We start from the raw sequence: 22,607 nt of genomic DNA on the forward strand, positions 1-22,607 counted from the left end.
TAAAATTTTCTATATTGACAATTATGTTTTCTGTGACTAGGCATCATTTTATTTATTTATTCCTTTACAATCTGAATACTTTGATTTCTATTTCTTGACTTACTGCCTGTGATAGAACTTTCAGTATGGTAATAAATAAGAGTGGTGAGAGAAATCCTTGCCTGTCAGGGAAAACAACACTTTATCTTTCCCCATTATATATGATATCAGCTATAGATTATTTATAGATTTTTCACACTAATTGAATGTTTATTTTGCATTCTCATTTGCTCAGTTTTTGCCATCAATGGATATCAAATATTGTCAGATACTTTTCTGCATCTATTGATATAATCATATTCATTTTATAAGATCAGTTATATCATGAAATGCATTAACTTTTTAGTTACCCCTACCCTGAATACAAATTTCCACTTTTCTGTAATGTATTCAGAGTTGAGTCTAATCTCTCTTCATTACTGCAAAATCCCATGGCAGTAGTTCCTACAGCTATCATCATAGTTCTGAGTAAGGTCTGATTTACCACTTTAACAAGTGTCATAGTTTTTTCAACACCTGTGCTATGTGCATATTATTGAAAATCACTCTCTCTCTATAAGAAATCATTCTTCTGTTTACTATTTCCCAAATTCTTGTTATCTTGGTCAGCGTGTGTTGTATCAGAGGTCAGAGGGGTATTACGAGCTGTTCTGTTACCAGAGTGGCATTTGTGGGTTGTTTGTTTGAGATTATCCAAAACCAAACTGGAGGATCTGCTGCCAACTGCAGTTATGTAACCTGGACCTGTGAACTTTAGATGCATAGAATAAACAGGATCTTAGAAGACTAATGTTACCTTTTCTCATCTTTTAATTTTATATTACTTGTGTCATAAATTGCCTGTAATTAATATGTTAATTTTACTGTAATTTTTTGTTAAGTTTGGAGAATTTTATGTATTGTAAGATATTTTACATTTGTCCTGATTTTGCCACAACATGGATTTGAAGGACTCCAGTATGAAATAATACTTTTAATACCAAAAAAAAAAGCAATTGCTGTCTCAGGTATTGTTTTACACCAAAGATATGATAAGCAAAACATTGTGTACTACAAAATGACTGCTTCCTGTCCACTCTTCAAAACCTTTTAAAAATGTCTTTTGTGGCCCACTCTAACCAGAAACGCAAAAAAAGAAATTCTGAAAAAATGTAATTTGGAAATTCACTTTGCTAAATTAGCTCATTACAAAACCATGATACAATATATGCTTTTGTATGTTAACCATGTTAACCTTTTTTTACAGTTTAATTTTTAGCTTTTTAAAATTTTCTACTCTAAACACAACTACAAGCTTTCTGATATCTAAATATTTCTGACCAGACATGGTGGCTCACGCCCGTAATCCCAGCACTTAGGCTGAGGCAGGTGGATCACGAGGTCAGGAGTTCAACACCAGCCTGGCCAAGATGTGAAACCCCATCTCTACTAAAAATACAAAAATTAGCCAGGCATGGTGGTGGGCACCTGTAATCCCAGCTACTCAGGAGGCTGAGGCAGGAGAATCGCTTGAACCCGGGAGGCGGAGATTGCAGTGAGCCGAGTTTGCACCATTGCACTCCAGCCTGGGCGACAAGAGCGAGAGACCATCTGAAAGAAAAAAAAAGAAAAAAAAAAATAAAGTGCCTGTGGCAGGCAGGAGTTTTGCCACCGTGACCCTAGTCCTCTGGTGCTACTTCCACGCTGTGGAACAGAATAGAGAGCCCAGAAATAATGCCACACCTACAGCCATCAGATCTTCAACAAAGCCAACAAAAATGAGCAATGGGGAAAAGACTTCCTATTCAATAAATCCTGCTGGGATAACACGCTAACCATATGCAGAAGATTGAACCTGAACCCTTTTGTTATACCATACACAAAAATCAACCCAAGATGGATTAAATACTTAAATATAATATAAATACAGAACTATAAAAACCCTGAAAGAAAACTTAGGAAATACCATTCTGGACATAGGACTTTGCAAAAATTTCATGGTGACGCCAAAAACAATTGCAACAAAAACAAAAATTGACAACTGGGACCTAATTAAACTAAAGAGTTTCTACACGGAAAAAAAAGAAAAATGAAAACATTAGCAGAGTAAACAGACAACCCAGAGAATGGGAGAAAATACTTGCAAACTATACATCTGAGGAAGGTTTAGTTATCCAGAATCTATAAGGGACTTAAATTTACAGACAAAAAAACAACCCCATTAAAAAACACTTTTCAAAAGAAGACATACATGTGGCCAACAAGTATATGAAAAAACAATGCTCAATATCACCAATAATCAGAGAAAAGCAAATCGAAACCACAATGAGATACCATCTCATACCAGTTAGAATGGCCGTCATTAAAAAGTCAAACACTAAAAGATGCTGGAGTGGTTGCAGAGGAGAGGGAATGCTTTTATACTGCTGGTGGGAGTGTAAATTAGTTCAGCCATTGTGGAAAGCAGTGTGGTGATTTCTCAAAGAACTTAGAACTACCTTTTGACCCAGCAATACCAGTATTGGGTATATACCCAAAGGAATATAATTATTTCTAACATAAAGACATATGCGTGTATATGTTTATTGCAGCACTATTCATAACAGCAAAGACATAGAATCAACCTAAATGCTCATCAATGGCAGACTGAATAAAAAAAATCTGGTGCATATACAACATGAACTACTATGCAGTCATTAAAAAGAATGAGAGCATGTCCTTTGCAGCAACATGGATGGAGCTATAGACCATTATCCTAAGTGATCTAAGGCAAAAATGAAAAACCAAATTTCATATTTTCTTACTTATAAATGGAAGCTAAACAATGGAAACACATGGATACAAAGAGAAGAACAACAGACACTGAGGCCTACTTGGGGGTGGAGAATGGGAGGAGAAAGAAGGTTTTAAAAAATACCTATTGAGTACTATGCTTATTATCAGGGTGACTAAAATATCTATACACCAAATCCCCATGACACATACTTTATCTACATAACAATCTTGCACATGTGCCCTAAACCTAAAATAAAAGTTAAAAAACAAAAACATGGTGCCCTTAAACTACACTAGATTTTTTAAAATATTTTTTCCTTTTTCAGTAGTACATTAATCTTACTACAACTTTTTTACTCTCTCGCTAAATTTTTTTTACTATTTTATTCCTTTGTTATAACACTTAGCTTAAAACACACAATTGTGGTGCTGAACAAATGTATTTTCTTTCTTTATATTCTTACTGTATTGACTTTTTTATATTCTTTAATTAATTAATTAATTAACTTATTTTACTTTTTAAAATTTTTGTTAAAAAGTAAGACAGAAACACACATATTAGCTTAGGCCTACACAGTGTTAGGATCATCAATATCCCTGTCTTCTACCTCTGCATCTCCAGAGGCAATACCACGCATGGAGTAGTCATCTCTATGACAACAATGACTTCTGGATGGAATACCTCTTGAAGGACATGCCTGGGGAGGTTTTTTGTTAACATCTATAAGTACAAAGAGTACACTCAAAATAACAATAAAATGTACAGTATAATAAATACATAAACCAGTAACATAGTTGTTATCATGATTAAATATTACATACTGCATATAATTGTATGTGCTATACCTTTATAAGACTGGTGGCACAGTAGGTTCATTTACATCATTATCACCACAAACACAGGAGTAATGTGTTGCACTATGACCTAATGCAGCTACAATGTCACCAGGCAATAGAAATTTTTCAGTTCCATTATGATCTTATGGGAGCAGAGACTTATATCATTGACAAAAACGTGGGTATGTGGTGCATGACTGTACATATTAAAATTATTAGTTTTTCGGAAATTACAATTTAATAGCAAACTAATTCAAAATAGTAACTAAACAAATCAATGATCTAAAACATATTTGTTTTTATGGTAATATTAGTTAAACAAAGGAAGAAAATGTTGGACCTATGTGACAATATGTTTGATTTGTCAAAACTGATGTTTCTTCTGGACATTATATTCAATGGTTGGACAAAATATTTTAATATTAATTAGATATATTAGCTTATTAATGTATTTAAAAATTTTAACAAGTGGCATTAATGATTGTGTATGTTTTAAATAACTGATAAGGAAAGCTGAATACTTTTTCTTAATTTCAAAAAGTTTTGTGATATGCAGATTTATTACCCAAAATTACAATTTTTTTTGTCAAACGTGAACTGATTTTTGATAACTGAAAACAGTTGTCATTTTATATTTTCAAAAGCAAAGCTCTTCATTCAAGTAAAATTACACAGACAAATTTATTGTGAAACAATAAATGTTCTAAGCATGAACATGGGAAAAAAACGTATGTGTATAAAACTTTGAGAACTTTATTATTTAAAATTATGGAGATCTATTGAACAGCATCGTGGCTATAGTCAATAATAAAATATTACATATATGAAAATTAAATATTCTCTCCATACCAGTACATAAAATGTATATAAAGATCTGTTAAGTATATAATAGCTTGATTTCATTATTTCACAATATATATATGTACATCAAAACATCATGAGAGTGATGCTACCAATAGAGCAGAGTAGGAGATACCATTCTTCAGCCCCACCATTAAAAATAGAAACAGCTAGCCAGGTGTGGTGGCTCACGCCTATAATCCCAGCACTTTGGGAGGCCAAAGCAGGAGGATTGCAAGGTCAGGAAATCGAGACCATCCTGGCTAACACCGTGAAACTCTGTCTCTACTAAAAATTCAAAAAAATTAGCCAGGTGTGGTGGCGGGTGCCTGTAGTCCCAGCTACTTGGGAGGCTGAGACAGGAGAAGGGCGTGAACCCGGGAGGCGGAGCTTGCAGTGGGCCGAGATGGCGCCACTGCACTCCAGCCTGGGCGACAGAGCGAGACTCCATCTCTAAATAAATAAATAAATAAATAAATAAATAAATAAATAAATAAATAAATAGAAACCGCTATCCAGAAATCAAAACAATGCAAAGAGGGCCCCATTAAAGGATCTGCAGCAATATAATGAAGCAAAAAAATGGAGACTATCCATATAGAAAGGATCACTGGTGAGATCGGCATACCTGATAGTCTAGGAGAGAAGTAGGAAAAAAGAAGGCAGAATTTATTGGCATCAGCAGAAAGTGGAAACCACCCTGGTTCCAGGCAAACTGCTCGGCCCAGGACACTGGGATCTTTTTCCACTGAGGTAACGAATGGCCAAATTCCTGCTGGAGAACCCCACAAAGATGTGACTAAACGCTCCCTTCCCTGGAAGAAGCAGCTGCTATTTGAACTGCTAGGGAAATGGAGCCACCATCTTTCCCAACCACACATGTGCCCCGACACCCAAGCTGTGGCCACTTCCTGAGTGCTCACACTTCAGACCTGGACTTTGTGGCTGCACTATGTCTCAGACACCAGAATCCTCACCACGATGAGCTGTTTCACATTCTGAGCCCCGGAGCCAAATTCATTCCTGTGCTCCCGACACCAGCTTAGCCGTCATAGAGAGCTAGGCTCTGCCCCAGCCCCAGAGCCACTGTAAATCTGTGCAAGCATGTACTCCTGTTCTTGGCCTCCTAGCTGTTTCACAAGCTACCAATGGGGCAGTGGTATGCCTGCTCCCCAGGCACCAGTGCTATTTTTGCCCAGATCCCAGAGCGCAAGTCCCTCTACATAAGCCTCTGCTCAGGCATCACTAGTTTCATCATTCCGTGGGTACCAATCATTAGACAACATTGCCTTGATCAGGCTGCAATCCAGACCAAATGACAAAAGGGATCCTCTTAGCTACAACTTCCACAGTAAGAGAAAAAGAGATTGAGGTTACAGCAAACTAAAAGCTTCCACAAAGCAAAAGACAGAATCTTTGGTTGGGAGAATATATTTGCAAACTATCTCTCTCTCTCTCTCTCTCTCTCTCTCTCTCTCTCTCTCTCTCTCTCTCTCTCTATATATATATATATATATATATATATATATATATATATCTCCAATAAGGGGTTAAGATACAAAATATACAAAAACTCAAGCCAGTCAGTGGTAGAAAAACAATCTGATTTAAAAATGGACACATTACCTGGGTAAACGTTTCTCAAAAGAGGACATACAAATGGCCAACAGGTACATGTTAAATAAAAAGACTCGATACCACTAATCATCAGGGACATGAACATTAAAACCACAATGAGGTATTACCTCACACCTGATAGAATGACTATTATCTAATGATGAAAGATAACAAGTGTTGCTAAGGATGTGGAGAAAACAGGACTGTTGGTGGGAATCTAAGTTAGTACGGCCATTCTGAAAAACAATATGGAGGCTCCTCAAAAAATTAAAAAAAGAACTTTTAATTTTTTAATTAAAAAATTACGATCCAGCAGTCCCACTCCTGAATATATACATCCAAAGGAAATGAAATCAGTGTGCTGAAGAGCTATCTGCACTCACAGAGAACCTGTGCTACTTTATACAAATATTTATGATACTAATGTATAAAATTATCTCCTAAATTGACTCAGGCATACAATTCTACTTTTCTATTAATCCATGCACTCATTTATGTTATTAGTGTAATTATTTAATATATACATGCTTATAAACACAAAAGGCTAAAACAGTATTATTTTTCACAAGTAATATTATCATCAAGATTTCTTAACCACAAAGGCTTCAGCATAAAAATATTCATAATTCCCATAAGATTAAAAACTCGACTTTCATCAAACCTTAAGTTATGTTTTTAAAACATTATAATTTTCTAGGGAGAGTTAATTTGAAATATCCAATATTTGTTAAAGATATAAATAGCAAATATAAGCACACATGTTTATATATGATTTTATTATTTGTATGCTCTTTTTTGTTAAATAAAACAATTAACATTGAGATGTTTCCTAATTACTTAAAACAAATCAAAAGATGGTACCTCATAGTAATTTTATTTTCATGAACTATTCTTATAACGTTGTGGTCTTTTTGTTTTACTCTTTTCTGAAACATTCTTTATCAGTCAGTTTAAGCAGAAAAAATTGAAAATACTTTAAACAAAGGAAATAGGTTTCCTTTCTAATGTAAATTATGATCTGTTGGTAATGGCCTTTTTTGCTATGTTTTGAATGATTTTTGGATTGTGTCCAGGCTCAAAAGGAAATGATGCTGTGATCGATTTTCCAACAGGATTTTCCAATTTTTACAGAGTGACATTATATGATGTGTACGCCTTGAGGCAGTTTTTTTTTTTAAAGGCAGAATTCCTGCATTTGAAAGAAGATAAACTCCTGACCATAATTGATTTGTCATTCTTATTTTTCCGTTTCTTGGAGTGTCTAAAGAACTGTTTTTAGGAAGGTATAACCTCAAATTTATCTCTAGTTGATATTAAATTATGTAAATAAAATATCCCAAAATGTTAAAAGCAATGTGATCAGATGTACCTTTTATATACATGTATAGTATGTGTACATATACATATCTATACATATATGTGGTTCTTTATTGCACTTGGACTGTGTTATAGCAATTAAAAGGTCACTGTGTTTGGCCTAAAATCTATGTAACATCTTTCTGAGCTTCCTTCTAACATTTTACTTATAGTGCTGTAGAAGAGTAGTGTCCATAGCCTTCAATTAAAGCTTGTAATTCTTGGAAAAAATTAACTTTATTTTTGAACCCCAGGAGTTTTTATAAATAATAAATAACTAAGCAGTTTTCAATAAAAAAGTACTCAATCAAAGAAAAAGTAGCAGTAGGTGGGGATCAGCAGAAAAAAATAAAAATATTGTTAACAGATTAACCAAGGTTATAGATCTATAGATACTAGGCATAAACACCATATATTAAATATTTGTATTTTTTTAAAAGGCAAGCTTTAAAATATTTTTAGTGAAAAGAACTGCATAAAAATGAATATCCCAAATGAGTATGCTTGATAAAGTATTAAATGGACCTAAAAATTTAAAAAATGTATTAAAGGATTTAGACTTCTCATGATGGCACAATAGTTTGTGTAGAATCAACAAGGAAAGAGAAAAATTAGAAACTGGACTAAAAGGAAAACAAAAGTAGACAAGTCTCATCTGCTTGGGAGCATCAGAGGGAGTTAACAAGACAGTGAAAAATTAGCTAAGCAGGAGCTAGATGATGGAATACAGGCAGATCAGGCGAAATTTGGGAGTGGTTTATACCCTCACGACTTTGTCAAATTATACAGTATATGGCTGAAAAGCTGAGGTCGCTGAGATCAGCCTTCTGAGGCTAGTGCAGGATTTCTAAGCCTCAGTGCTATTTACATTTTGGACTAGATAATTCTTTGTTGACCCGGGTGGGGGATGCCCTGTGATTTGTATGATGATTAGCAATACTCCTAGCCTCTACCCATTAGATTACAGCAACATTCTCCCAATTGTGACAACCAATCAAATTGTCTCCAGGCATAGTCAAAATTTTCTTGGGGTTGTAGAGAAGAAGTGTGAAAACCCCTCAGCCCTCACACCCAACTCCCACACTCTCTGCCCCCAGTTTCCCCATCTCCTGCTTATTCCAGCCACTGGGCTAGAGGGACAGTTGTTGAAATCCAGGGCCCACCAAAAGAAGGGTCACTAGCGTAATCTTCTTGTTTCAGAATAGAAAGGCAAAGGGTTGCACCCTAAGAAACAGGGAACTAAAAATTCACAGGCTGTTTTAGACAGTTTGCTCCATTCCAAATCACCTCAATGCCTTGCTGGTTTGAAGTGTCCCCAGATGTCTAGTGCAAATTGGCAAATAGCTGAGAAAAGATTTAAAGTCTTCTATGAAAGAAAATAGCATTAAATTAAACCTCAAAATATTTCCACAAACATAATTTTTAAATGTTGTTGTTGTAATTTTAGATGTATTTGTAGATTCACATGAAATTGTCAGAAATAAGAGATCTTTTATAAGCTTTACCTAGTTATCACTAACGGTAACCTTTTGCAAAATTATACTATAATGTCACAACCGGGATATTGACATTGATGCAATCCATTATTCAGATCTGCCAGTTTTACTTGTATTCATTTGTGTATGAGGTATGTATGTTTGTGTATTCATTTCTATGCTATTGGAGCACATGTGTTGTTTCTGTATCCACCACAGCAGTCAAGAAAGAATAGTACTGTCATTATGCAGATCCCTACTATTAATACTTATAACCCTACCACCTCCTTCTAATACCCTCCCATCTCATACCTAATTCGACAACCACTGATCTGTTCTCTATTTCTATAATTTTGTTGTCTCAAAAATATTATGTCAGTGTAACACGTAATTTTTGTATGTAATTTTTTGACTTTTTTTTCCACTCAGTGTAAATTATTCAGATTCATCCTAGTTCCTGTGTATTAGCAATAGTTCGTTCCTTCTTATTGCTAAATAATATTCCATGATGTGAAGTACCAGTTTCCTTTACCATTCACCTTTCAAACAACATCTGGATTGTTTACAGTTTGGGACTACTAACAATCAAGCTGCTACAAGAATTTGCATACAGGTTTTGTGTGAACATAAATTTCATTCATTCGGTATAAATAACTAAGAGTGTAATTTCTGGGCTACATGGGAAATTTTATAAGAAACTCCAAAACTGTATTGCAAGATGACAGCACTATTTTACTTTACCAATAATATGATCCAATGTCTCTGTTTCCTAAGCAACATTTTATGTTTTTTATTATTTTTATTTTAGTTGTTCTGATTTTAATTTGTATTTCTCTAACGAGCAATAATGTTTAAAAATATTTTGTGTTATTTGCCAACTATATATCTTCTATTTTGAAATGACTGTTTATGTCTCTTGCCCATTTTCTATTTTTTTAATTCTCTAATTTTTATTATTATTATTATTTGAGATGGAGTCTCTCTCTGTTGCCCAGGCTGGAGTGCAGTGGCGCGATCTCGGCTCACTGCAACCTCCGCCTCCCGGGTTCAAGCGATTCTTCTGGCTCAGCCTCCCAAGTACCTGGAACTACAGGTGCGCACCACCATGTCTGGCTAATTTTTTTGTAGTTTTAATAGAGACAGGGTTTCACCATATTGGCCAGGCTGGTCTCGAACTCCTGGCCTCGTGATCCACCCACCTCGGCCTCCCAAAGTGCTGGGATTACAGGCATGATCCACTGCACCCAGACTATTCTCTAATTTTGAGAGATTTAAAATACACTCTAAATACTAGTTGTCAGACAGTTGGTATGCAAATATATTATCTAAGTCTATATTATATATAGGAATATATATAGTCTATATTATCTAAGTCTTTATCCTTCTCTTCTACTTTATTTACAGTCTAATAGTTGTTATTTTGTTCCTTCTGCTAACTTTGGACTTTTTTTTTTTTTTTTTTTTTTATCACTCCTTGAGGTATAAAGTTAGGTTTCCTGGTTGAGGTCTTTCTCCTTTTTAAATGTAGGCATTTATCACAATAAGCTTCCCTCTTAGTACTGCTTTTGCTGAATCCCATAAGCTTTGGAATGTTGAGCTTCATTTTCCTTTGTCTGGAAGTGTTTTCTAGTTTCGCTTTTTTCAGTGGTTGTTCAAAAGTAAGAGGGTCAATTTCCACGTTTGTGCATTTTCTAGTTTTCCTTCTCTGTTAGTTTCTAGTTTATTCCATTATGGTCGGAATAGATACTTGGTATGATTTCAATCTTCTTAAATTTATTAAGACTTGTTTTATGATGCACATATAACTACACATATATATGATAATTAGATAAACATAATTGTATATATTTCTAATTTTTTGTTGGTTTGTTTTGTTTTAGACGGAGTCTTGTTCTTGTCGCCCAGGCTGGAGTGCAGTGGTGCAATCTCGGCTCACTGAAACGTCCACCTCCTGGGTTCAAATGATTCTCCTGCCTCACCCTCCTGAGTAGCTGGGATTACAGGTGCCCGCCACCACACCCAGCTAATTTTTGTATTTTTAGTAGAGACAGGGTTTCACCATGTTGGCCAGGCTGGTCTTGAACTTCTGACCTCACGTGATCAACCTGCCTCCGCCTTCCAAAGTGCTGGGATTAAAGGCATAAGCCACCGCACCCGGCCAATTCTTTTTTTTATTTTTCGTTTTGGTAAGAACACTTAAGATGTACTCTTAGCAAATGTCAAGTGTGCAATAAAATTGTTATTAACCATATTTCTCATGTCATACATTAGATCTCTAGAACTTATTCATCTTGCATAACTGAAACTGTATCCTTTTGAGGTGGAGGGGGAAAATAGTGAGTTGTTGATCAAAGGGTATGTCCACAGTTTCATTCTAAAATCAAGACAACACTTATTTTAAGATTTGATAATGTTGCATTTCACTGCTTGAACTTATCTGTAGCCAAGTATGGGTTATTATTGCCCAGGCTTTAGTTATTCACCCACTTTGTTTACTGGGGAAAAATGACTAGTACTATTAGTTCAAAATGTGGGATGAAATCTATTTGCATAGCTACCACTGTCCATTGCCTTATCTTTTTCCTGCTTTCCAGAGCTGCTGCAGATCCCTGGGCCTGCTTAACTTAGACTGTTGTACAGAACATGTTCTGTTTTTCTCTAAATAGAGACAGCACAGACCAATTTTGTTTAAAACAATGTACAAAATATAAAGATAATTTAAGGTATAAAAGGGAGGGAAATAAGACCTAAAGCAGTATGTTAAATGTGAGATGCCTCTCCAGATTTTAGAATGATGCCTATGAGTTAGAATTATTCCATGTGAACACATTTCCCCAACCATAGGTTTTCTGATATTGACATGGCTAAATTGCTCTCACTGACGACCCTTTTAAAATAGAAATACTTTAGCTTTTAAAAAAATGTAGAAACAGTGTGATCTTTTTAAATTCACATTTGTTCAACCTTATGATAAGAAATGGCAATAATTTAAACTTCCATTTAAAATTTAGGAAAGTATCTTTGGCAAAATGTATTTCTTTATTCTCATTTTATCTTTTTCTTTCATTCGAAGCACATTTGTTTCAGCGTGAATTGTATCTCCACCAAAAGATATATCAAAGGCCAAACATCCAGTGACTCAGAATTTGACCTTATTTGGAAATAGGGTCATTGTCATTGTAGATGTAATCAGTTAAGATGGGGTAATAACTAGAGAAATAGGGTCACGACAGATGTAATTAGTTAAGATGGGGTAATAACTGGAGTAAGGCAGGCACTTAATCTAATATGGCTGGTCCTTGTAAGAAGAGAAATATGGACGCAGACACAGACACAGGGAAGAGGATCATAAGAAGATAGCGGTAGAGAGTGGAGTTGTACTGCACAAGTCAAAGAATGTCTAGGTCTACTAGCAGCTAAAAGAGGCTAGGAAGAATCCAACTGTCATGATTTTAGAGAGAAGGTGGTCCTGACAACACTTGACATTGAAATTTAAACTTCTAGCCTCCTTAACTGTGAGAGAAGAAATTTTTGTTCTTTTAGAGTATCTAGTTTCTTGTACTTTGTTATGATAGTTAAAAAAAAATAACTAATGCAACCTCTAACTGTATATCTCCCTCTTTTAAATTTAGTTACTCTATAGAGAAAAAAAATTACCAGTTTTTTTTCAGAAATATACTGTATGGATGAAATGTATTTATCCTTTGAAGCAGAAGAGGTGTCTCCATCATGATGATAAAGGGAGAAATTGTAGAATTAAAAAGGGCATCTTGAAAAAGGCCAAAAATATCTAGTCCAGCTTCAAATTATTGCATTCAGATTTTCTTGCTTTCCAATGTAATATAAAGTTTCTGATTGTGTATGTGACAATTAGGGCAACGACATTACTTAGTATAATTAAAGTACTCCAAAATATCTGTAGATAAGGTCCAAACATTTATACTGGTTGCAAAATGAATTCTTAGCAGGCATTTTACATTTTCAGTTGCATGGAATTGTCAAATTTAAGGTGAAAATAGGTAACTCACTCACTATTGGTGTCTTAGTCATGATGTTATTCAATTATTCATCATGCCACCATTTCAGCTGATAGAAAGGTGTTAGATTCTCTCTTTTAAAAAATCAAATTCCTGATCTATCACACAAACACATCTTCTGTCTTTTTCTATGCCACCAGTCTTGCAGAAACTTCTAACTATCCTTCTATGAATCAAGAAAGTAATACCCAAGAGCAATTCTTCTCCCACTTCAACTGTCAGGAAGGATAACAGTTGACAGAGCAGTAGCTAAAACATACTCCGTATATATTTGAAGTATCTTAAATCAACCATGGTTTACTGCATATTGCTGCTGTGTCCATATGTCTGAAAAAGCCCAATGGCCTTGATGTAGTTAAATAAATATTATTTACCTATACAAGAGATTACAGACAAACACACATAAAAAAATACAACTTGTGTCAAAAGACCAGACTTCATTTATTATTTTGTCATGTGACAATCAGTACAGGGCTTAAATATCACTGCAGTCCAAATGACACAATAAATTTGCCTCATATAGATAAAATAAGAAAGAAGTTTTGAGTCATGGATCCTGCTAAATATTGTTTAAAGTGTGTTTGTTAGTGTTCATTTGAATCAACTAAGGGAGGAATACACATTTGCTTTCTAACTGTACAGCTCACATTAAAAGTATTCACTTGAAAGTATCATGTACTTTAACATGAAAGTGCCACTTATTACATAGTTGAACCATGTTTATTTTAAAATATTTTCCCTAGATTTTTTTCTTTCTGTTGCTTTTTCTATGTTAGTCCTTCCACTAGTGGTATAGTTAAACATTAAACTTCAGCATAATATGCATCTGCTTGTCTTGATTCCTGCTTTGTAAATGTTTAATTTTCATTCTGTTCTGTCTTCTGAAACAATATTTAATCTAAAAATTTTCAGAGGTTGAATATGCATAATGCAGTAATCACACAGTTTAACATTTTCTAGCAGAAAGATCAAGTGACACACCATTTATACTAAATATATAGATTTCTTTCCTATGCTTGTCATCATGAAAACTCTTAAGATTGGGATAAGTGATAAAAGCAATTCTCTGTCAATTGGGATAATTTTTCATATCTTTTAAATCACAGTACTCCTTAGTGATAAAACTAAACTTACAAGGTTAAGAATTAATTTTTAGGCTGCTAGCAAGTAAGTGTTTTACTTTACTTCCTAGATAAATATTAATAGAAAAATATTATCTTAAAGTTTTAGTCTATAAGGACAGATTCTATCTTAATGAAAGAATAAAAACAAGTGTATACCAAAAACATGAAATTAAGTGATATCAAATTTAAACTTAGGAAATTTAAATGTGAAGATTCTTAGCTAGATATCACAGTACAGCCATATCTCAGAGATGCTGAGTTCAATTTCAGACAACTACAATAAAGTGAAGATTACAATAAAGTAGGTACACAAATTTTTCAGTTTTCTAAAGTGTACAAATGTGTCTTTATAGTATTCTGAAGTACATTAACTGAGCAATAGCATAATGTCTAAAATAATGTACATGTCTTAATTAAAAAATACATTATTGCTAAAAAAAGCTAATGATCATCTGAGTCTTCATTTAACCTAATCATTCTGCTGGTAGAGTGTCTTGCCTTGAGGTTGATGGCTGCTGACTGATAAGGGTGGTGGTGCTGAAGGTAAGGATGGCTGTGGCAATTTCTGAATATAAGACAATAATATTTGTGACAGCAATTGACTCTTCATTCATGAAAGATTTATCTAGCATGTGTTACTGTTTCATAGCATTTTACCCACATAACTTCTTTAAAAATTGGTATCCATCTTCTCAAGCCAGGTTGATCAATTAAGTTTATGTAATATCCTCAATCCTTTGTTGTCATTTCCACAGTGTTAACAGTATCTTCACCAAGGGTAGATCCCATCTCAAGAAACGACCTTTTTACTAACTTATAAGAAACAAATCCTTATGTGTTAAAGTTTTATCATAACATTACAGCAATCTAGTTACATCTTCAGGCTCTACTTCTAATTCTAGTTCTCTTGTTATTTCCACTAAATCTGGAGTTACATCCTTCACTGAAGTTTTGAACTCTACAGTCATCATCCACTCTGCAAATTCCCGTTCATATTTTAGCCTTCTTTCATGAATCATGAGTGTTCTTAATGCAACCTCCTGAACATTTTAATTTGAGTTCTTGGGTTACTAAGTATATTGCCATTGATCGGTAATATTTTCAATGCGATCTTTTCATGTTCTGAGCAGTAGGTCTCAACAGTGGGCTTAAAATGTTCAGTAAACTATGATATAAACAGATGTGGCGGGGGAGGAGCCAAGATGGCCGAATAGGAACAGCTCCGGTCTACAGCTCCCAGCATGAGCGATGCAGAAGATGGGTGATTTCTGCATTTCCATCTGAGGTACCGGATTCATCTCACTAGGGAGTGCCAGACAGTGGGAACAGGTCAGTGGGTGCGTGCACCACGCGCAAGCCGAAGCAGGTCAAGGCACTGCCTCACTCGGGAAGTGCAAGGGGTCAGGGAGTTCCCTTTCCTAGTCAAAGAAAGGGGTGACAGATGGCACCTGGAAAATCGGGTCACTCCCACCCCAATACTGTGCTTTTCCGACGGGCTTAAAAAACAGCGCATCAGGAGATTATAACCCGCACCTGGCTCGGAGGGTCTTACACCCACGGAGTCTCGCTGATTGCTAGCACAGCAGTCTGAGATCAAACTGCAAGGCAGCAGCCAGGCTGGGGGAGGGGCGCCTGCCATTGCCCAGGCTTGCTTAGGTAAACAAAGCAGCCCGGAAGCTCAAACTGGGTGGAGCCCACCACAGCTCAAGGAGGCCTGCTGCCTCTGTAGGCTCCACCTCTGGGGGCAGGGCACAGACAAACAAAAAGACAGCAGTAACCTCTGCAGATTTAAATGTCCCTGTCTGACAGCTTTGAAGAGAGCAGTGGTTCTCCCAGCACGCAGCTGGAGATCTGAGAACGGGCAGACTGCCTCCTCAAGTGGGTCCCTGACCCCTGACCCCCGAGCAGCCTAACTGGGAGGCACCCCCCAGCAGGGGCACACTGACACCTCACACGGCAGGGTACTCCAACAGAACTGCAGCTGAGGGTCCTGTCTGTTAGAGGGAAAACTAACAAACAGAAAGGACATCCACACCAAAAACCCATCTGTACATCACCATCATCAAAGATCAAAAGTAGATAAAACCACAAAGATGGGGAAAAAACAGAGCAGAAAAACTGGAAACTCTAAAAAGCAGAGTGACTCTCCTCCTCTAAAGGAACGCAGTTCCTCACCAGCAACTGAACAAAGCTGGATGGAGAATGACTTTGACAAGCTGAGAGAAGAAGGCTTCAGACGATCAAATTACTCCGAGCTATGGGAGGACATTCAAACCAAAGGCAAAGAAGTTAAAAACTTTGAAAAAAATTTAGAAGAATGTATAACTAGAATAACCAATACAGAGAAGTGCTTAAAGGAGCTGATGGAGCTGAAAACCAAGGCTCGAGAACTACATGAAGAATGCAGAAGCCTCAGGAGCCGATGTGATCAACTGGAAGAAAGGGTATCAGTGATGGAAGATGGAATGAATGAAATGAAGCGAGAAGGGAAGTTTAGAGAAAAAAGAAAAGAAAGAAACGAGCAAAGCCTCCAAGAAATATGAGACTATGTGAAAAGACCAAATCTACGTTTGATTGGTGTACCTGAGAGTGACGGGGAGAATGGAACCAAGTTGGAAAATACTCTGCAGGATATTATCCAGGAGAACTTCCCCAATCTAGCAAGGCAGGCCAACATTCAGATTCAGGAAATACATAGAACGCCACAAAGATACTCCTCAAGAAGAGCAACTCCAAGACACATAATTGTCAGATTCACCAAAGTTGAAACGAAGGAAAAAATGTTAAGGGCAGCCAGAGAGAAAGGTCGGGTTACCCTCAAAGGGAAGCCCATCAGACTAACAGCAGATCTCTCGGCAGAAACTCTACAAGCCAGAAGAGAGTGGGGGCCAATATTCAACATTCTTAAAGAAAAGAATTTTCAACCCAGAATTTCATATCCAGCCAAACTAGGCTTCATAAGTGAAGGAGAAGTAAAATACTTTACAGATAAGCAAATGCTGAGAGATTTTGTCACCACCAGGCCTGCCCTACAAGAGCTCCTGAAGGAAGCGCTAAAAATGGAAAGGAACAACAGGTACCAGCTGCTGCAAAATCATGCCAAAATGTAAAGACCATCGAGACTAGGAAGAAACTGCATCAACTAACGAGCAAAATCACCAGCTAACATCATAATGACAGGATCAAATTCACACATAATAATATTAACTTTAAATGTAAATGGACTAAATGCTCCAATTAAAAGACACAGACTGGCAAATTGGATAAAGAGTCAAGACCCATCAGTGTGCTGTATTCAGGAAACCTATCTCACGTGCAGAGACACACATAGGCTCAAAATAAAGGGATGGAGGAAGATCTACCAAGCAAATGGAAAACAAAAAAAGGCAGGGGTTGCAATCCTAGTCTCGGATAAAACAGACTTTAAACCAACAAAGATCAAAAGAGACAAAGAAGGCCATTACATAATGGTAAAGGGATCAATTCAACAAGAAGAGCTAACTACCCTAAATATATATGCACCCAATACAGGAGCACCCAGATTCATAAAGCAAGTCCTGAGTGACCTACAAAGAGACTTAGACTCCCACACAATAATAATGGGAGACTTTAACACCCCACTGTCAACATTAGACAGATCATCGAGACAGAAAGTTAACAAGGATACACAGGAATTGAACTCAGCTCTGCACCAAGCGGACCTAATAGACATCTACAGAACTCTCCACCCCAAATCAACAGAATATACATTCTTTTCAGCACCACACCACACCTATTCCAAAATTGACCACATAGTTGGAAGTAAAGCACTCCTCGGCAAATGTAAAAGATCAGAAATTATAACAAACTGTCTCTCCGACCACAGTGCAATCAAACTAGAACTCAGGACTAAGAAACTCACTCAAAACCACTCAACTACATGGAAACTGAACAACCTGCTCCTGAATGACTACTGGGTACATAACGAAACGAAGGCAGAAATAAAGATGTTCTTTGAAACCAACGAGAACAAAGACACAACATACCAGAATCTCTGGGACACATTCAAAGCAGTGTGTAGAGGGAAATTCATAGCACTAAATGCCCACAAGAGGAAGCAGGAAAGATCCAAAATTGACACCCTAACATCACAATTAAAAGAACTAGAAAAGCAAGAGCAAACACATTCAAAAGCTAGCAGAAGGCAAAAAATAACTGAAATCAGAGCAGAACTGAAGGAAATAGAGACACAAAAAAACCCTTCAAAAAATTAATGAATCCAGGAACTGGTTTTTGAAAAGATCAACAAAATCGATAGACCGCTAGGAAGACTAATAAAGAAGAAAAGAGAGAAGAATCAAATAGACGCATAAAAAATGATAAAGGGGATATCACCACTGATCCCACAGAAATACGAACTACCATCAGAGAATACTACAAACACCTCTATGCAAATAAACTAGAAAATCTAGAAGAAATGGAAAAATTCCTCGACACATACACTCTCCCAAGACTAAACCAGGAAGAAGTTGAATCTCTGAATAGACCAATAACAGGCTCTGAAATTGTGGCAATAATCAATAGCATAGCAACCAAAAAAATTCGAGGACCAGATGGATTCACAGCCCAATTCTACCAGAGGTACAGGAGGAGCTGAAACTATTCCAATCAATAGAAAAAGAGGGAATCCTCCCTAACTCATTTTATGAGGCCAGCATCATCCCGATACCAAAGCCAGGCAGAGACACAACCAAAAAAGAGAATTTTAGACCAATATCCTTCATAAACATTGATGCAAAAATCCTCAATAAAATACTGGCAAACCGAATCCAGCAGCACATCAAAAAAGCTTATCCACCATGATCAAGAGGGCTTCATCCCTGGGATGCAAGGCTGGTTCAATATATGCAAATCAATAAATGTAATCCAGCATATGAGCAGAACTAAGGACAAAAAACACATGATTATCTCAATAGATGCACAAAAGGCTGTTGACAAAATTCAACAACACTTCATGCTAAAAACTCTCAATAAATTAGGTACTGATGGGACGTATCTCAAAATAATAAGAGCTATCTATGGCAAACCCACAGCCAATATCATACTGAATGGGCAAAAACTGGAAGCATTCCCTTTGAAAACTGGCACAAGACAGGGATGCCCTCTCTCACCACTCCTATTCAACATAGTGTTGGAAGTTCTGGCCAGGGCAATTAGGCAGGAGAAAGAAATAAAGTGTATTCAATTGGGAAAAGAGGAAGTCAAATTGTCCCTGTTTGCAGATGACATGATTGTATATCTAGAAAACCCCATTGTCTCAGCCCAAAATCTCCTTAAGCTGATAAGCAACTTCAGCAAAGTCTCAGGATACAAAATCAATGTACAAAAATCACAAGCATTCTTATACACCAACAACAGACAAACCGAGAACCAAATTATGAGTGAACTCCCATTCACAATTGCTTCAAAGAGAATAAAATACCTAGAAATCCAACTTACAAGGGATTTGAAGGACCTCTTCAAGGAGAACTACAAACCACGCTCAATGAAATAAAAGAGGATACAAACAAATGGAAGAACATTCCATGGTCATGGGTAGAAAGAATCAATATCATGAAAACGGCCACACTGCCCAAGGTAATTTATAGATTCAATGCCATCCCCATCAAGCTACCAATTACTTTCTTCACAGAATTGGAAAAAACTACTTTAAAGTTCATATGGAACCAAAAAAAGAGCCTGCATTGCCAAGTCAATCCTAAGCCAAAAGAACAAAGCTGGAGGCATTATGCTACCTGACTTCAAACTATACTACAAGGCTACAGTAACCAAAACAGCATGGTACTGGTACCAAAACAGAGATATAGATCAATGGAACAGAACAGAGCCCTCAGAAACAATGCCACATATCTACAAACATCTGATCTTTGACAAACCTGACAAAAACAAGAAATGGGGAAAGGATTCCCTATTTAATAAATGGTGCTGGGAAAACTGGCTAGCCATATGTAGAAAGCTGAAACTGGATCCCTTCCTTACATCTTAAACAAAAATTAATTCAAGATGGATTAAAGGCTTACATGTTAGACCTAAAACCATAAAAACCCTAGAAGAAAACCTAGGCATTACCATTCAGGACATAGGCATGGACAAGGACTTCATGTCTAAAACACCAAAAGCAATGGCAACAAAAGACAAAATTGACAAATGGGATCTAATGAAACTAAAGAGCTTCTGCACAGCAAAAGAAAGTACCATCAGAGTGAACAGGCAACCTACAAAATGGGAGAAAATTTTTGCAATCTACTCATCTGACAAAGGGCTAATATCCAGAATCTATAATGAACTCAAACAAATTTACAAGAAAAAAACAAACAACCCCATCAAAAAGTGGGCAAAGGATATGAACAGACACTTCTCTAAAGAAGACATTTATGCAGCCAAAAAACATATGAAGAAATGCTCATCATCACTGGCCATCAGAGAAATGCAAATCAAAACCACAATGAGATACCATCTCACACCAGTTAGAATGGCAATCATTAAAAAGTCAGGAAACAACAGGTGCTGGAGAGGATGTGGAGAAATAGGAACACGTTTACCCTGTTGGTTGGACTGTAAACTAGTTCAACCATTGTGGAAGTCAGTGTGGCGATTCCTCAGGGATCTAGAACTAGAAATATCATTTGACCCAGCGATCCCATTACTGGGTATATACCCAAAGGATTATAAATCATGCTGCTATAAAGACACATGCACACGTATGTTTATTGTGGCACTATTCACAATAGCAAAGACTTAGAACCAACCCAAATGTCCAACAATGATAGACTGGATTAAGAAAATGTGGCACATATACACCATGGAATACTATGCAGCCATAAAAATGAAGAGTTCATGCCATTTGTAGGGACATGGATGAAACTGGAAACCATCATTCTCAGCAAACTATCGCAAGGACAAAAAACCAAACTCCGCATGTTCTCACTCATAGGTGGGAATTGAACAATGAGAACACATGGACACAGGAAGGGGAACATCACACTCCAGGGACTGTTGTGGGGTGGGGGGAGGGGGGAGGGATAGCATTAGGAGATATACCTAATGCTAAATGACGAGTTAATGGGTGCAGCACACCAACATGGCACATGTATACATATGTAACAAACCTGCACATTGTGCACATGTACCCTAAAACTTAAAGTATAATAATAATAATAAAAATAAAATTAAAAAAAAGAAAACCAATGCCTTGTTGTAACAATACAGGGGCATACTATTTGTTTTCTGATTATTTAAATTTAGTAGAATACAAAGAAACCAACGGTTAAGAATCCAAATTCATTATGCTTCTAGAATTCTGAGAAATTAATAAACAGCAAAACTGGTGGCTGCAAAATTTCCTGCAGTCACTTGAAAGTGAAGGCTGGCGTAATGTCAAAATTTGTAAACTGAGCCTGGATTTTCCTGAAGGAGTCCCTTAATCTTAAATAAGTCCCTTAATGTGAGCCATGTATCGGCAGTGTTGACATGCTGAAAAGGGCCCAACTTGTTTTTATGCCAATTCAGCATTAAAAGGAACGTGCTCACTGAAGTTATGCATGAAGTGGCCCTGTGAGGCAGTTATATTGTCCAGTTTTTATCCAAAGCAAAGAAGAACCATGTCCTTTTTTAAGTACATTAAGAAAAATAATTTGAATGGTGTCTTGGTTTGTCTTGAAATTCAACATATTGGGGACTCAGAGGGAATCTGCACAATACAAGTCAGAAAGTGGTGAATCGTTAATAATAAAAGGAACTATTTTCTAGGGGATCTTTGGTGGCACTCACATAATTTTGCATATTCTTACTATGTGACTATTATTTGTGTAAATAATCTGACTAAACTAAACTAAGAATTCCCTCCCTATAAAGTTTGTGAGAAACAAACAATCCTTTTGCTGATGTATGTTTATAAATACCCTAGAGTGGGAAAAAAAAACTAAATAGGCCTCTCCTTCTTTTTTTTAACTATTAATGAGGTGTTTATTTATTTAAATATAATGCATAAAGTCCAAACAATTTTCTCTTTCTTTTACACTCTTGTTTCTGATTCTCTGTGAGTGACTAAAACTACTGTCAAGCCATGATGAGATACAGGAAATTAACTTTCCTGTTTGACAGCTGTGTGATCCTTAATATCAGAAGCCAATTAGGTAAGAAGAGAAGACAGATGACATAACCGGCTAAAAGGAAAGCTGGTTTCATTGGCAGCCAGAAAATGCCATAATTTATAAATATATATTTATCCTGAAATTGCATATTTTAATATTACATGCTTATTGTTAAATTACAAATTGACTTCTATGTTTAATTTATATCAGTTAAAAATCTTTTATTTCTTATTCAGTAGCAAAGACTAAAAGAAAATTTTTAAATTATTTTCCCCCAAGGATCTCAGAGAAATTTTGGCAATCATTAAATGAACAAAAATGGTATGATAGAATAGAAATACTTTTTGACTGTCTGCAGATATTTAAATAACACAAATGCTGTCTGGTTATAATGGA

Source organism: Gorilla gorilla, chromosome 14, assembly GCF_029281585.2.
Source record: "Gorilla gorilla gorilla isolate KB3781 chromosome 14, NHGRI_mGorGor1-v2.1_pri, whole genome shotgun sequence".
NCBI classification, from domain to species: domain Eukaryota; kingdom Metazoa; phylum Chordata; class Mammalia; order Primates; family Hominidae; genus Gorilla; species Gorilla gorilla.